Raw genomic sequence first — 16,328 nt, 5'->3', positions numbered from 1 at the left:
CTACTGTTGATGGACTTTCAGATAGTTCCCAGTGTTTGGCTGTTATAAATCATGCTGCTATGAATGTTCTAGTACCTGGCTTTTGAGAAATACATGTATACATTTATGTATAAATTTATGATGGGGATATACCTAGGAGTGAGATTTTTGATTCAGTATGTACTAGCCTCATGGTGTGTATGCTCAGTCATGTCTGACTCTTTGCGACCCCACGGACTGTAGCCCACCAGGCTCTTCTGTCCATGGGATTTCCCAGGCAAGAAGACTGGAGTGGGTTACCATTTCCTTTTCCAGGGGATCTTCCCGACCCAGGGATTGAACCGGGGTCTCCTGCATTGCAGGCAGATTCTTTGCCACGCCACCTGGAAAGTCCAGTGTTAGTGTATATTGTCTCAGTCTTAACATATAGTGTATATATATATATCTATAAGCCTTAGCATATATTGCCAGTTTTTTTTTTTGGCAAGTGATTATACACCAGCAAGTGATCTTTTAAAGAGTAAAAGTTAACTCCTATTGCTGTAACTCATTTGAAGACCCATGGTTCATTAGCTCATGCAGAGTAATAGCAAAAGTACTTAAATGCACATAAGGCCCTAAATAGCTGGTTTTCAACTTGTCTTTGAACATGCTAAGCGCATGTACATCTTAGGGCCTTTGCATTAGCTGCTTTCCCACCTCCTCCGTTCTTTTGCCACATATCTGCATGGACTTCTCCCTTATTAACTCCAGATGTCTGCTTAAATGCCACCAACATATATAAATGCTGGAAAAATTTCATGGACAGGAGCCTGGGGAGCTACAGTACATAGAGTTGTGGAGAGTCAGACGTGACTGAGCATGCACACATCCATCTGTGTATTTTGCATTACTTTTCTTCTTACCACTTAATTCTTGGCCTATCTGTATGTTTAATACATCTAAAATATTTTGTGTGTCCCCACTAGACTTAGTTTTTTGTTAATTGCTTATCAGAAACAGTGGACATTAATAGCTTCCCAGTAAATAGTTGAATGAATAAATGAATTCAGGAAATAGTTATAGTTGTAATAGACATAAGGCATCTAGAAATAGAAATTTGGGGAGAATGGAAGTAAGGCAAATGAGGTTAAAAATTGGTGAAAATTTTAATTTTTATTAAAATAATAGCTTCAAAAGACACTGGGCTTATGATTCAAAAATAGCAGCCTTCTGTCTCCTCCCAACTCCCCAGATTTGACTACTTTCTAGCTGTTTCTTATGCTATTAAATTTGATATTTAAAAAATCTATGGTTAAATCGCTGTCTTTTATATTTCAGTTTTAGATCTTATTTGAGGGCTTTCTACACTGGAAGATACAGATCTACTTTTCTTAAACTTCTTTCTCCCTCCAGCACACACACCCTTTACCCCTATCCTCCCAGTATAATTGTCCAAAATTTAAAAATGTTTTTAAGTTGTTAAAACATGCTTTCAGTTGTCTTCACAAATGTCACTTTCTCGGGGAATTGTTCTCTAGCTTCTCATGTCAAATGTTTAGTGTATACATTATTGTAAACATGAAAGTTTTTCTGTATGAGCCAGGTTATATGTTATGATCACATCTTAGGTTTTTTTTTTCCTGGAATTTGCCATAATTCTCATTTTTTTTGTTTGCTTATTCTTCTTCACATAACTAACTTCCTATCCTCATACTCCTTGCCAGGATTCTAACACACATTGGGTTATATATTAGTTCTTTAGGTTGTTTTGGAAGCATTTGTCCTAGAATTGCCAACAGTAACTATAGAACTGTAGCAGCCTGTTGCTCTGAATCTTCCCTTCACAAATTAACCTAAAAATTATCTTTTTTCCTATGTTTAAATCCTTCACTTCTGGATCCCAAATCAGAGTCTTTCTTGGTTTACTCATTTCTCTTGGGAGGACATATCCTTCAGTAGTTTCCAGAGAAAAGATACAGGAATAGTAATTTTTAAAGATCTTGTGTATAAGTTATCTGTTGCCATAGTAATGCTGCATGGCAGATGACTGAGAAACATCAGTTGCTCACAATAAGTATTTGTTCAAAACATTTCTAGGGTGGTTGGTTTGGGGGCTCTGCTGACTTCGGGAGTTTGGCTATCTTTTGGTTTTGGCTGGGACAATTGCTGTGACCTAGCTCTGTTTCAGGAGTCTCATCCTCCCTGGGGACAGGCAGTCTAGCCAAGGTGTGATATTTACCTGGTGATGGCAGAAGGCAACCAGGTAAGCTTACGTGCCTTTCTTGTATTTTAAATATACCAGCCGACTATAGTTTCAAAATAGGATGTTTTTAAATGTGTAACTTATTTGACCAAAAATAAATATCTGTGCAAATATGCAGAGAAAAAATTTAAGATAAGCAGCGTCCTTCAGATACCGGATTAAATGTTACTTTCTCAAGAGGTGGTGTTCTTTCCCTTCTTGTATTAGGTAAAATTCTCCTCTAAGTCTTTTAACATTGTTACTGTTCTTTCACAGTATTTATCACACTAGTTATTTGTTCATACTGCTCTATCCCTCTAGAACTTAACTTTCCTGGAAGACAGGGGCCATGTCTTTCAGAGGGTTAGCCTAGAGCCTGCCATAGTGAAGTATACAATACATGTTAGCTAAATGAGTCTGGTTACATGTCAGGAACAGGAAATATTAGGATTCTTTTTATTGAATCTTTGTATGTGCAGTGTGTCCCTTCTTCAAGAATTTGGCAGAAAAGAGGAAAAACATTACCAATTTGTGGGAAAGATAAGCTCGCTTCTCTTTGGGCTTTTTGGTGGGTGGCTGCACTCCCCTGAGTAATCAAGGCTGTGAAGCTTTGATTAGTAGTGTATTGTTTGTGGCTTTAGATTACAAGGAATTGTTTTCAACAGTGTGTTAGTTACGACTCTGGGACTTGTAAACAGCTGGAAACAAGCGTGTTTCTACTGGTATATATGAATGTTTATTATTCTGAATTAGATGACAGTACTTTGATATTTCAGATGAGTGTTTGAAGAACATGTGTTTAAACTCAGCGACTGAGTTGCAGTACACTTCTGTGATTGGTACTGTATTCTGTAAACTTCTACTGTAGTGTGAACTTTTGAATGTATGAAAAATTAACCTTAAACTAACCTAAGTTATAGAAGATCTTCTCTAAATGAACTCAAAAACTAACTGTAAAAAAACCGTTCCTCAAACATGAGCTTTGTAGGTTTAAATAACTATCCAATTTACAATGTACTATTTAATCATTTCCCAGCTTTTTCATAATTTGCAAAGATCATATATTTGTGACCCACTGTTTGATCAACACAGACATTGACTTTGTTTAGACAGGAACTTGTGATAGAGCTAGAAATTTGTACCCAGGATTGAAGCAGACCTTGCTTGGGTGTGGTCTAAATATTTCTATTTCTTATTAATGCCAAGTTTTTGTCTTCTGCTTTTTTGATCAATTAAAATGGTAAATGTAGGTGATCTTTTATATAATGAAATTTTAGATCTTAAAGGGACAATAACATCTCAGTCTAACCTTTCCATTTTATATAGCACTTGGGTTGTAAGTTTTATGAGAATGCTGTTGACTGGCAGTAGTTGTTCAGTAAATATTTGTTGAATGAGTAAATAAACAAATGTAAATTATAGGTAAAGAATGAAGACAAGAGATTTTAGAGATTCAGTTCAGTTGCTCAGTGGTGTCCGACTCTGGGCGACTCCATGGACTGCAGCACGCCAGGCCTCCCTGTCCCTCACCAATTCCCTGAGTTTACCCAAACTCAGGTCCACTGAATCGGTGATGCCATCCAACCATCTTATCCTCTCGTCCCCTTCTCCTCCTGCCCTCAATCTTTCCCAGCATCAGGGTCTTTTCAAATGAGTCAGCTCTTTGCATCAGGTGGCCAAAGTACTGGAGTTTCAGCTTCAACATCAGTCATTCCAATGAATACTCAGGACTGATCTCCTTTAGGATAGACTGGTTTGATCTTGCAGTCCAAAGGACTCTCAAGAGTCTTCTCCAACACCACAGTTCAAACGCATCAATTCTTCAGTGCTCAGCTTTCTTTATAGTCCAACTCTCACATCCATACGTGACTACTGGAAAAACCAAAACTTTTAGTAGATGGACCTTTGTCGGCAAAGCAATGTCTCTGATTTTTAATATGCTGTCTACGTTGGTCATAACTTTCCTTCCAAGAAGTAAGCATCTTTTAATTTCATGGCTGCAGTCACCATCTGCAGTGATTTTGGAGCCCAAAAAAATAAAGTCAGGATTCAAAAAGCTTATATAATTAGTGGGACAGCCAAGGCTAAATGGGCCAATTTAAGAAAGCTGAAGAGTAGCATGACTATAGAAAGTGTTATAAATGAATAGAATTCAGAGAAACACTAGTAAAAATAATTTCTATTATCATAGTTCCCAGTAACCATTAACGGAATTCCAATATTTTAAGCTATAGCAGTGGCTCCAAATATGTGTTCAAAATTTTTGCAGGGAAAAAAAAATTGATGTTATTAGTGATTTTAAAGAAGTATGTATAAAAAGTTCACGAAATAGTCTTTCTTTGACAGTTCAAGTCCACAATATAACTTAAATGTAATTGTGTGACTACATTTTAGTCATTGTTAAGGACTGAAAGACTGAATTTTGCTAACATTTTCTAACACGTAAAAATGTAAAAGAGAAAGATCTTTCTTTTCTACAGCAAGTGGACAAAATTCTTGCTTTGTGTAGGAAATCTTGGCAGACCTTGAGAATTCTGAATTGCTCTAATTGTTTTGTCTTTTTTTTCCCCTCAGAAGAATTTTAATAGTTTGTTGTGTTTTTTTTTTTTTCTTTCTACATGATTTTCCTCTTCTCACCCTCATGTTTAACTTATTTAGGACTCCTCTTCTGTATTTACATAGTTTGTCTGATACAGTCAATTCTTCTTAAAACATTATGGAGAACACACAAGTTATTTTTCCTCCCAGTTCTCATCATCAGAGTTAGATATCAGAAGTCTTTCTGGTCCCTTGCTTCTGTGTGAATGACCCAAGACAGGCTGGAAGACCAGTCTCATGTGTGTTCTCTTTGGTATTCTCTGGGTATATTCTTGGCTAATGTGCCACTCTGTACCACTTCAGATTCTTCCTTGGGTTCTCACTGACTACTCTTAGTCATATTCCTTCTAGTCATCAATTCCTCCAATGTCATGACCAAGTCATCAGTACCCAGAAGCGCCTAGTGTTTAAGTAAGCACTTAATGGCTTATTCCACAATAGTGTCTTTGTTTTGGTTTTAAATTACTAGATCAGATTGATGAAAAAGCTTTTTAAGCTACAGTGTTATCAGTTCACAACATGTCGTGACTGAACATGACTGAACAAGGGACAGTCGTAAAAGCAGAATTGGGAGCATGGAGGACTTGCCTGGTTCTCTAAGCAGAGAATAAGCATGGAAAGTTATGACCAACCTAGATAGCATATTCAAAAGCAGAGACATTACTTTGCCAACAAGGGTCCATCTAGTCAAGGCTATGGTTTTTCCAGTGGTCATGTATGGATGTGAGAGTTGGACTGTGAAGAAGGCTGAGCGCCAAAGAATTGATGCCTTTGAACTGTGGTGTTGGAGAAGACTCTTGAGAGTCCCTTGGACTGCAAGGAGATCCAACCAGTCCATTCTGAAGGAGATCAGCCCTGGGATTTCTTTGGAGGGAATGATGCTCAAGCTGAAACTCCAGTACTTTGGCCACCTCACGCAAAGAGTTGACTCATTGGAAAAGACTCTGATGCTGGGAGGGATTGGGGGCAGGAGGAGAAGGGGACGACAGAGGATGAGATGGCTGGATGGCATCACTGACTCGATGGACGTGAGTCTGAGTGAACTCCAGGAGTTGGTGATGGACAGGGAGGCCTTGTGTGCTGCGATTCATGGGGTCGCAAAGAGTCGGACATGACTGAGGGACTGAACTGAACTGAACCAACTGATGAGAGGCCTCAGACTTTGTATCATCCGTCACCTTGGAAACCCATAGTTTCTTATGCCTGCTGAACTGGGTCTGAGTCCTGGACGTTATTCTGCGCTTGTCCTGATTCACTCACCTGAAGTGTTCAGTGCCTGTTTTGGTTTATAGGACACAGATTAGCTGTGAGGTTCCAGCTGCCCTGTTTTACTTGGAAAAAGTCCTCATGTCTTGCCACTGAAACCTAAAGATGACAAAAATGGTGCATTTGCTTTAGATTTGAGTGTGGGTAGCTCAGATGGTAAAGCGTCTGTCTACAATGTGGGAGACCCGGGTTTGAGCCCTAGGTTGGGAAGATCCCCTGGAGAAGGAAATGGCAATCCACTCCAGTACTATTGCCTGGAAAATCCCATTGACAGAGGAGCCTGGTAGGCTACAGTCTATGGGGTCGCAAAGAGTCAGACACGACTGAGTGACTTCACTTCACTTTGAGTGTGGGTAGTCCCCGTTGGCTTAGTGGATAAAAAATCTGCCTGCAGTGCTAGAGACACAGAAGACGCGGATTCGATCCCTGAGTCGGAACCACAGGGTCACAAAGACACAACTGAGTGGCTAAGCACGCATGCATGCAGTGATGGTATTTTGTGAGACCTCAGAAGCCCAAACTGGACCCAATGTGAAAGTTACAAGGAAGTCAGTTTTAGCCTAATTCCAGCAGAATTTCTAAGTAGAGCTGTTAGAAAGTGTTTTGAGTTGGCTCCAGATGTATAGTTACATTGGGTGATTCAGCAGAAGGCAGATAAGCAAATTGGAGAGTTTTGTTGGGCAGTGTGGGTGAGGGGCTAGACGATACACTAGTGGTGAGATTTTTGACTCAGGTGTAAATGTTCAGGTTGCAGACTAATTCAGAGAGCAGACAAGTTGACAAACCTGGCGATTTGTTAGTAAGGTGAATTTGCCAAGGGAGGGTGTACTTGAAAGAGCAGAAGCCCAGACACCAAAGCCCGTATTTAAAAGGTGAAAGCAGAAAGTGGAACTGCTGAAGGAAAACATTGAGAGGAAGAAAACTGAAATAGTTTAGAGTACAAAGGCCAAGGGGAGAGAGTTGGAAGAAGAAATAAGAGAATAACATAGAAACTGGTTTACCCTGAAGCAGTTGTCCCCGAGGTGAGTTGCATGCATAGCTAACAGATTGCAGTAGGACTCGCATGTTTATTCAAACATAAGTATATAAACACTTAAGTGAAGTCGCTCAGTCACATCCGACTCTTTTCGACCCCATAGACTGCAGCCTACCAGGCTCCTCTGTCCATGGGATTTTCCAGGCAATAGTACTGGAGTGGATTGCCATTTCCTTCTCCAGGGGATCTTCCCAACCCAGGGCTCGAACCCGGGTCTCCCGCATTGTAGACAGACGCCTTTACTGTCTGAGCCACCAGGGAAGTTACTTAAGCTTATTATTGAAGGTGTTTCTTAATGTACATAATGCATTAATTTAGTAATATTTGTGTATAATTAATAATATAGAAGAGACATGGTCAACATTTAACTAACAGAATATGCAGTAAAAAATGATTTGAGTCCTCTCTCCAAAAAATAAAATGCTCTAGGTCTCTTCCATGCTTGCTGCTGCTGCTAAGTCGCTTCAGTCGTGTCCGACTCTGTGCAACCCCAGAGATGGTAGCCCACCAGGCTCCCCTGTCCCTGGGATTCTCCAGGTAAGAACACTGGAATGGGTTGCCATTTCCTCCTCCAATGCATGAAAGTAAAAAGTGATAGTGAAGTCGTTCAGTCGTGTTCGACTCTTAGCGACCCCATGGACTGCAGCCTACCAGACTCCTCTGTCCATGGAATTTTCCAGGCAAGAGTACTGGAGTGGGGTGCCATTGCCTTCTCTGCTTCCATGCTTATAGATATCCAATTTAAGTTAAATTTTTTTTTTGTTTTAAAACAATAAAATTTGCCATATTAGCCATCTTTAAACACACAGTTCTGTGGTATTAAATATATTCACATTGTTGTGTAATCATGACCTCTTTCTATCTCCATAATTCTTTTCATCTTATAAAACTGCAACTCTATACCCACTAAACAGTAACTCTCATTTTCCCCCTACCCACATCCCCTGGTAACCACCGTTCTACCTTCTTTCCTCATGATTTTTTGACTACCTGAAGTACCTCATATAAGTGGAATCAGACACTATTTGCCTTTTGGTATTTTTGGCAAATACAAAAAGGCTTAATTAGCAGAATGTCCTCAAGATTATTGCAGTGTATTGCAGAATTTCCTTCCTTTTTAGGATATTCCATTATGTATACATGCCACATTTTCTTTATCTAGTTTTCAGTCCGTGGACACTGGCTTGCTTCTTTGTTTTGGTTATTGTGAATAACACTGCTATGAATATGGGAATGAAGCCAGCTCCCCCACACCCTCCTCTGGGTTTTTCTTTTTAGTACAGACCTGGAAGTGGAATTGCTGGATCATATCGCAATTCTATTGCTAATTTTTGGAGGGACTACCAGCAGTTTTCTATAGCGCCTGGACAATTTTACTTTCTCCATGTCTTTGTCTATATTTATTTTCTGGTTTTTCAATAGTAGCCATCCCACTGGGTATGAGGTGGCATCTCATGGTAGTTTCAATTTGCTTTTCCTGAATGACTAGTAGTGTTGAACATCTTTTTGTGTACTTCATGGCCATTCATAGATCTTTAGAGAAATGTCTATTCAAGTCCTTTGCCCATTTTTAAATGGGTTGTTTTATTGTTCGAGCTTTAGGAGTTATATATGCTGGATATTATTCCTTTATTAGATAATTTGTAAATATTTTCTCCCATACTGTGGGTTGCTGTTTTACTCTTATAGTATCTTTTGATGTACAACATTTAAAATTTTCCCAGCAACCTATTTGTCTATTTTTTTCCTTTTGTTTACTATGCCATTGGTATCATATCTAAGAAATCATTGCCCAATCCACTGTTGGGAGGCTTTTGTCCTATATTTTCTTCTAAGAGTTTTATACTTTTAGGGCTCATATTTAGGTCCTTGATCCATTTTTTGAGTTAATTGTTGTATATGGTGTTAGATAAAGATACAGCTTCATTCTCATGCATGTGGATATCCATTTTTCCCAGAAATATTTGTTGAAAAGAATATCCTTTCCCCACTGAAGTTTTGGCACCCTTATCAAAAATTATTTGTCCATATATGCAAGGATTTTATTTCTGGGCCCTCTAGTAGATTGCATTGTGTATATGTCTGTCTGTTTACTAATGCCACACTTCTTTGATTATTGTAACTTTGTGGTAAATTTTGAATTCAGGAAGTATGTCTTCCAGTTTTATTTTTCAAGATTGTTTTGGCTACTTGGGGTCATTTTGAGATTCCATATGAATTTTAGGATGGGTTTTTTTGTTTTGTTTTTCCTATTTCTGCAAAAATCATGATTGGGATTTTGGTAGGGATTGCATTGAATCTATAGTAGCTTTGGGTAGTATGGACATCATAATAGTGTTAAGATTTCCAATTAATGATCTTGGGATGTTTCTATTTATGGCCTTAATTTCTTTTTATCAATATTTGTAATTATCATTGTACAAATCTTTCTATTGGCTGACCCCTAAGTATTTTATTCTTTTTGATACTATTGTGTATAGAATTGTTTCTGTGAACAGAATTGTCTTTGTAATTTTTTACCTTTTTAAATTGTTCATTGTTATATACAGAGAAATGAAACTGAATTTTTTTTTGTGTTGGCTTTTGTGTTTTGCCACTTTAATGAATTTGTTTTAATAGTTTTTTGGTATGTCTGGAATCTTTAGGATTTTCTACATATAAGATCATATCATCTGCAAAGAGAATTTTACTTCTTTTCCAATTTGGATGCCTTTCTTTTTCTAGCCTAATTGCTCTGAGTGAACCTCAAATACTGTGTTGAGCTGAAATGCTGAAAGTGGGTATCCTTGCCTTGGTCCCGATATTAGAGGAAATGCTTTCAGCCTTGAACCATTGAAGATGATGATCTCCATGGGTTTTCACATACAGCTTTTATTATGTTGAAGTAGTTTCCTTCTGTTTGTAGTTTGAATGTTCTTATCATGAAAGGGTGTTGAATTTCTGTCAAATTCTTTTTCTGCTCAATTAAGATGATCATGTGGATATTCTTCCTTCATTCTGTTGATAAGGTGTACTACCTTTTTGGTCTGTTAAACTATCCTTACATTTCAGGAATAAATCCTACTTGTTCATGGTGTATAATCGTTTTAATATGCTGCTGACTTCTGTTGCATTTTGTTGAAGGTTTTGTCATCAGTGTTCATAAGGAATATTGGGCTGCAGTTTTCTTACCGTGTCCTTATCCAGCTTTGGTATCAAAGTCATGCTGGCCTCTGAGTGAGTCTGAAAATATCCCCTCCTCTTCAGTCTTTTAGAAAAGTTTGAGAACTTTTGGAGTTAGTTCTTTAAATGTTTAGTAGAATTCATCAGCCAAGCCATCAGGTCCAAGGCTTTTCTTTGGGGATTTTTGATTATTGATTCAGTCTCCTTATTGGCTATAGAAATAACCAGATTTTTTAGTTCTTCATAATTTAATCTTTGTAGCTTTTGTGGTTCTAGCAATTTGTCCCTTTCATCTAGATATGATTTGTTGGCATCCAGTTGTTCACATCTATCCCTTTTATATCTGTAGAACCAGTGCTACTGTCCCTATTTTCATTTCTGATTTTAGTAATGTGAATCTTTACAGCTTTGTCCCCACCCTCTTTGGTTGTTGATGTCACAAAACTAATGTCTTTATACATAATACACTCTAAAATGAACTTATAATTCCTTAAAAATGCACTGATCTAAAATTATACAGAAAAGAAGATTTGGAGTGAGAAACCCAAATTACAGTAATACTAGCTTTTGTACTGTTTGTTTTTCTTTAAATGTTTTAGTCTCTTAAATCATGTAGAAGAATGTAGTTACAGACCACTGTTACAATAATGCTAGGCTTCTGTAATTGTGGATACACTCAGCTTTATTGAGATTTGTATTTCTCTATAGGCTTCAAAACACTGTCTGGTGTCCTTTCATTTCACCCTGTAGGACTACTTGAGCATTTCTTGCAGGGCAGATCTGGTGGTTACATACTTTCTCAACTATTGTTTGGGGAAGTCTTGCTTTCTCCCTCACTCTTAAAGGACAGTTTTGCCAGAAACAGAGTTCTCATTTGATAATTTGTTTTCTTCACTTTGCAGTATCAGCCCATTGCTGTTATTTCTGAACTTTCTGGCAAGAAGTCTGGTAATCTTATTGAGGATCCCTTTATGTGATGGGTCACTTGTGTCTTGTGCTTTCAAGACTCTCTTGTCTTTTGAAAGTTTGATTATAATGTGTTTTGGTGTGGGTTTCTTTATGTTCTTATTTGGAGTCTACAGAGCTCCTTGGATGTTTGTAGTCTGTATTTCATTAAATCTGGGACGTTTTCAGCCATTATTTCTTCAAGTATTCTCTCTTCCCTTTCTCTCTTTTCCCTCTGTGACTTCCTCTATACTTATGTTGATCTTCTTAATGGTGTCCCACAGTTCCCTTAGGCTCTGTTGGCTTTTCCTCCATCTTTTTTCTTTTCTTTAGACTCAGTAATTTCTATTGTCTTATCTTCAAGTTCACGGAGTCTTCTGTCTACTGAAATCTGCTTTTGAATCCTTCTAAGGAACTTTTCATTTCAGCTATATACTTTTGAGCTCCATCCAGAACTTCCTTTTGGTTCTGTCATTTTATTGATATTTCCTTTCATTCACACTTTGTTTTCTTGGCTTTTTCCATATCTTTCTTTAGTCTGTTGGGCATCTTTAAGACATTTCCTTTGAAGTCTTTGTCTAGTGTATTAGCCATTATGTCTTTTTTAGGGACAGCATCTATTGATTTTTTTTTTTTCTCTGAATGAGCCGTACTTTGCTGTTCCTTTGCATGCCTTATGATTTATTTTAATGGACTCTTGAGTATAATAATGTGGTAACTCTGGAAATCAGATTTCCCCTTTCCCTAGGGCTTGCTTGTTTTTCTTATTGTTTGTTTTTGATTTTAATTGTTGTACACAGTCCCTTTGCTGAGGATCAGCCTGAGATGGGAACCAAAGGTCTTCCCAGGTCTTTTCTGAGCCTTTCTCAGGGCACACATAGTCACTTTCTAATTTTTTTCATATATGCAGTTGTTTTTAAATGTCCTAGTCTTTAATGTCTGGCTCCAAAGGGGAAAAAAGTGAAGAATGAAGGGGGAGAAGGGACCTGGCCTTTCATATCCCCTGGAAGTCTTCTCAGGTACAAGGGAAGGGAACTGCAACAGGGTAGGGGAGGCACAGTGGCTGCTCACCTCTGTGATCAGAAGCAGTTATTGGCAGTCACAGCAGGGACCCCCGGTGTTTGGAGCACAGGGTCCTTCATGCCCACCCTAGTTCCCACAGGCTGTGGGCAGTGGTTCCAGGAACACATGTGCAGTTGTCTGCTAAGGGTCTGGGAGTGATGAACGGGTGGCTCCTACTGTGCTAAGAGCCAAGATTGACTGCAGTTCATCACAGTTTATCATCTTACCTTCCCCTGGAAGGTGTAAGCATTCAAGGTTCCAAAATAGTTAAATAGATTCCACCAGTGCAGTTGGCTAGGTGGGAAGACACGTTCTGGTGTGTTATACGTTGGCGACTTCTCCAGAATCCTCTCCCCCATTTAGTTTTATAATATTCACTCATCATTAGAGCAACTATACTCCAATTAAAAAAAAAATCATGCTAAGCAAAAGAAGGCAGTCATAAAAGACCATATAACGTATGATCCCATTTATACAGAATGTCTAGAATACGTAAATCCGTGGAGACAGAAAGAATGTAGATCAGTGGTTGCCTAGGACTGAGCTGGGGGTTGGTGGAAAATAGGGAGCGACTGCTAGCGATTGTGGGGTTTCTTTTTGGGGGGCAATGAAAAGATTTTAAAGCTAGATTCTGTGATGGTTACTTGAAGCCCTTAAACTGTACGCTTCATGTGGATGAACTTTAGGGTATGTAATTTCTAACCCAATAAAGCTGTTTTAAAAAACAAAAAAATAGTCACTTGTCAGATCTTGGCTGCGTATTTCCTTTTTGCCTAACTGTAATGGTTTATGTAATGAAGGTCTAGAAACACGTAGAAGATACCATCCTGACTCTGGCTAAGAACTCTGTCTCGTGAAGGCAGGATCTCCCTTATCTACTGCTGCCTAACAACCACTCCCAAATTTAGTGGCTTAAAACCACCACCACTTTACTGATTGCGATGCTGTAGTTCAGAAATTCATCATAGGTGGTGGTCTCTGCTCCAGTGATGTTTGCTGGGCTCACTCAAGGGGCTGCATTCACCTGGTGGCTGGAAGGTAGGAGGTGGCCTCACTCACGTGTGGCCTTTGTCCTGGTTGTCACCTGGGCCCTTCTGTCTGCATGGCCTTCTCTCCAGCAGGATAGGCTGAGCTTCTTCACGTGGTGTCTGGTTTCCTGGACGGTGGAAACTGTCAGCTTTCTTAGGCTCAGAGTTGACACAGCCGTCACTTCTGATAATTCTGTTGATTGAGTCACAGGGCAGCTCAAGTTCAGGTAGAGAGGAAACAGATTCTACCTCTTAATGGGAGGAGTAGTCCTGTGTCTGCAGGTTTAGGAGGAGTTGGGGGTACCTGTCTTTGCAGAATATCTACCACAGGAATCTTGGTAGATAGACCACCCGCAGTCACTTGACTCAATGTAGAATCAAAACAACTGAATTATACTGAAGTTCTAATTGAATGTGAGCTGTCCAGGGCATCACTTCTCCCCTTTTCGAATGCATGCTCCATGTAGGCAGGGTTTTTTATGTTTGGTTCATTGCTTTATTCCAGCTGGACAGCAGCACCTGGCTTTGACAGAGGCTCAGTAAGCATCTGTTTTGTGGTGGTGGTAACAGAAGAAGGATTGGTGTGGAGCCACTCCAATAGAGAAGCTGCTCCAAGTCTGGGAAAAGAGTAGTGGGTATGAATCAGTGTCTCAGAGGTGGGGAGACAACATTTATTCACTATTCTGCAACATGAATTGAGGCCGCCTACGCCCGATGTGAGGGGGAAGGAAGAGCCCCTCCCTTGAGGAAGGGGATCCCAATATCTCAGTGTCTGACATGCGCTAAGTCATAGACAAGAGTGGGGTCCTCCGGGGGTGATGGTGGAGGCTTCAGCATGGGTGCTTGGATGGGACTGAGCAAGGTGAGTGTGATGGAAGTGTGACTGAAACAGAGCTGAAGACAATGATAAAAAATGATGGGTATGGGATATGAGTGTGACTGAGAAAGTCCAGAGGCTTGAAAATAGTCACCTACAAGATGTATTTTTCAGATAAATGGTAAGAATCTCCCCCTCTAAGTCCTTAAACATGGGTGTTATGTGATGGAAACTAGATTTGAGTTTCTGAATTTTGGTGCAGAAATTTTTTGTCAAAGAAGGCAGGCCATTCATTATTAGGATTGGTGAATTCACTGATGGTGGTTATTCACCTTATGTAGTTTTAGAATGCTTTAGATGTTTGCAAAGAGCATTGCCAAATACATGTGCTTGGGTGAAAGGGAAAAATAAGAGCACTGGTATGTGGCAGTGTCTTGCTCCCCTTCTTCCTGAGCAAGTGATCTCGGCTCCTGTTTGTGGTGAGTGAACCAGGAAAGAAGAGAGACGAGCGTTCCGAACACTGAGTTCCATTAGGTAAACAGAAGTATTTTTAAAGTCCTCTCCCTGAATCACTTCTGTCCATTCAGACAAGCAAACCCCGGTCGCTGAAGCCCAGGCAACATGTTCGGATGAACCGGGGAACTGTTCGTTATCTTTTCGGTCATCTTGAAAAACTCCTGAAGAAAAGTACTCTTCCTTCAGTGAGTAAGTTCTGTCTTATCTAAAAACGTAGCTGTGGTCTTTTTTCCTTGCCTCTTCCCCTGAGGCTGCTTCAGCAAATAATTTTTTTAAATTGAGGCTGGCCTGTTGTGCCAGGGAAGAAAAAACTCTTTTGTGAGTTCCTAGTTGAAGTGAGTGATGTCTAACTACACTAAGAAGATGAAACACTTAAATGTACTTTGGGTTTTTTAAAATGTCCTCTTCACTCATTTGTTGAACTCTAGGGCTCCTCGTTCTTTGAAGGTAATTAGTATGGTAGGAAGAGTATCTTTTTTTTAAAAAAATTTGATTTGTGGTCATGCTGCACAGCATGCTGGATCCTAGTTCCCCAAACCAGGGATCGAACCTCTGTCCCCTGCAGTGAAAGCACAGTCTTAACCACTGGACCACCAGGGACGTCCCTCGTGTCATTGCAGTCCCTTACATTTCCAGTCCCTTGGGCTTTCAGGTGGACCGGGCATAAGGCCGGTGATAGCAGTGAGGAGAGAACAAGCCCAGTTCCTAATCTAGAACGCTCGTCACCAACCCTGCATACTGCGTTTCTTTTGTGTAATCTTTTTTTTAGCCTGTTAGTTCATGTCTTTTGTTAACCAGTGTAAAATTACTTGTTTTCTGGTTTCTTGAAACAGCAGATCAGACCACATAGGCCACAATAGCATCTGTCAAAGTGACTGGCCATAAAAGCCAGCACCCACATTCATCTGAAGGGCACTCCCTCGGAAGGTGGCTTATTTTTACCATTCTCATCTACCTTACGGTATTTTGGGACAGCCAGCTTAACCTTCTTTCTCTCATTCTTTTCGGAGTGGTGTAAGATTCTCTCTTAGCACCACCACACAAGATGAAGAGTGGCCTCCTTTGGATGTTGAAGTCAGAGTCCGTCTTCCAGTTGCTTGCCAGCAAAGAGAAGTCTTTGATCAGAAGGAAATTCCTTATCCTGGATCCTGGTCTTTACATTTTCTGTTGTATCCGGGGGTTCAACCTCCAGAGTGATGGTCATCACGGTAACCTGCATCTTGGCTGCTGTTCCTTGGTGGATGGTGGATTTAGTGTAACCTCGATCCTCTTTCTGACCTGTCCACTTTTTGAATTGTGAGGTGTGAGAGGAGTGTCTTCATCCCTTCCTTAATGTGCAGTGCCTTGATTGGTTGTTTGAGGGGGTGGACTTTTGAAGATCTTTGCAGAAATATACTATATTGTTTCTTTTACCCCATCCTCCAACCAAACGGAGAGGTTTCCTTATTGTTGGAGAGTGAGAAGAGATCTCTAAGACTGAGACCTGTCAGGAAGGAAGAACTCTCCCTCTACCCTTTTAGGTTCTTCTGGCTAGGCTAGGAATTAAATTGACATGAGTCAGATCAACAAAAGAAACTAAAACTTTTAAAATTTATTTTTAAAATTAAAGGATAATTGTTTTACAGAATTGTCTTGGTTTCTTCTAAACATCAACATGAATCAGTCATAGGCATACATATGTATATGTATCCCCTC

The 16,328-nt window shown here is 39.6% G+C and overlaps 1 protein-coding gene and 1 pseudogene across 3 annotated transcripts in view; one reads left to right on the top strand and one right to left on the bottom strand.

The window, feature by feature from the left end:
- Positions 1 to 16,328, top strand: part of CNNM2 (cyclin and CBS domain divalent metal cation transport mediator 2) — a 182,296-nt gene that overhangs the window by 56,106 nt on the left and 109,862 nt on the right. The gene's annotated exons all lie outside the window — the stretch shown is intronic.
- On the bottom strand, positions 15,439 to 15,837 carry LOC138985769 (ubiquitin-ribosomal protein eS31 fusion protein-like; annotated as a pseudogene).

The sequence above is a fragment of the Bos mutus genome, chromosome 26 (genome assembly GCF_027580195.1).
Source record: "Bos mutus isolate GX-2022 chromosome 26, NWIPB_WYAK_1.1, whole genome shotgun sequence".
Taxonomy (NCBI): domain Eukaryota; kingdom Metazoa; phylum Chordata; class Mammalia; order Artiodactyla; family Bovidae; genus Bos; species Bos mutus.
The sequence above is the reverse complement of the archived record's forward strand: the minus strand, read 5'-3'. Positions and strand labels throughout refer to the sequence as shown.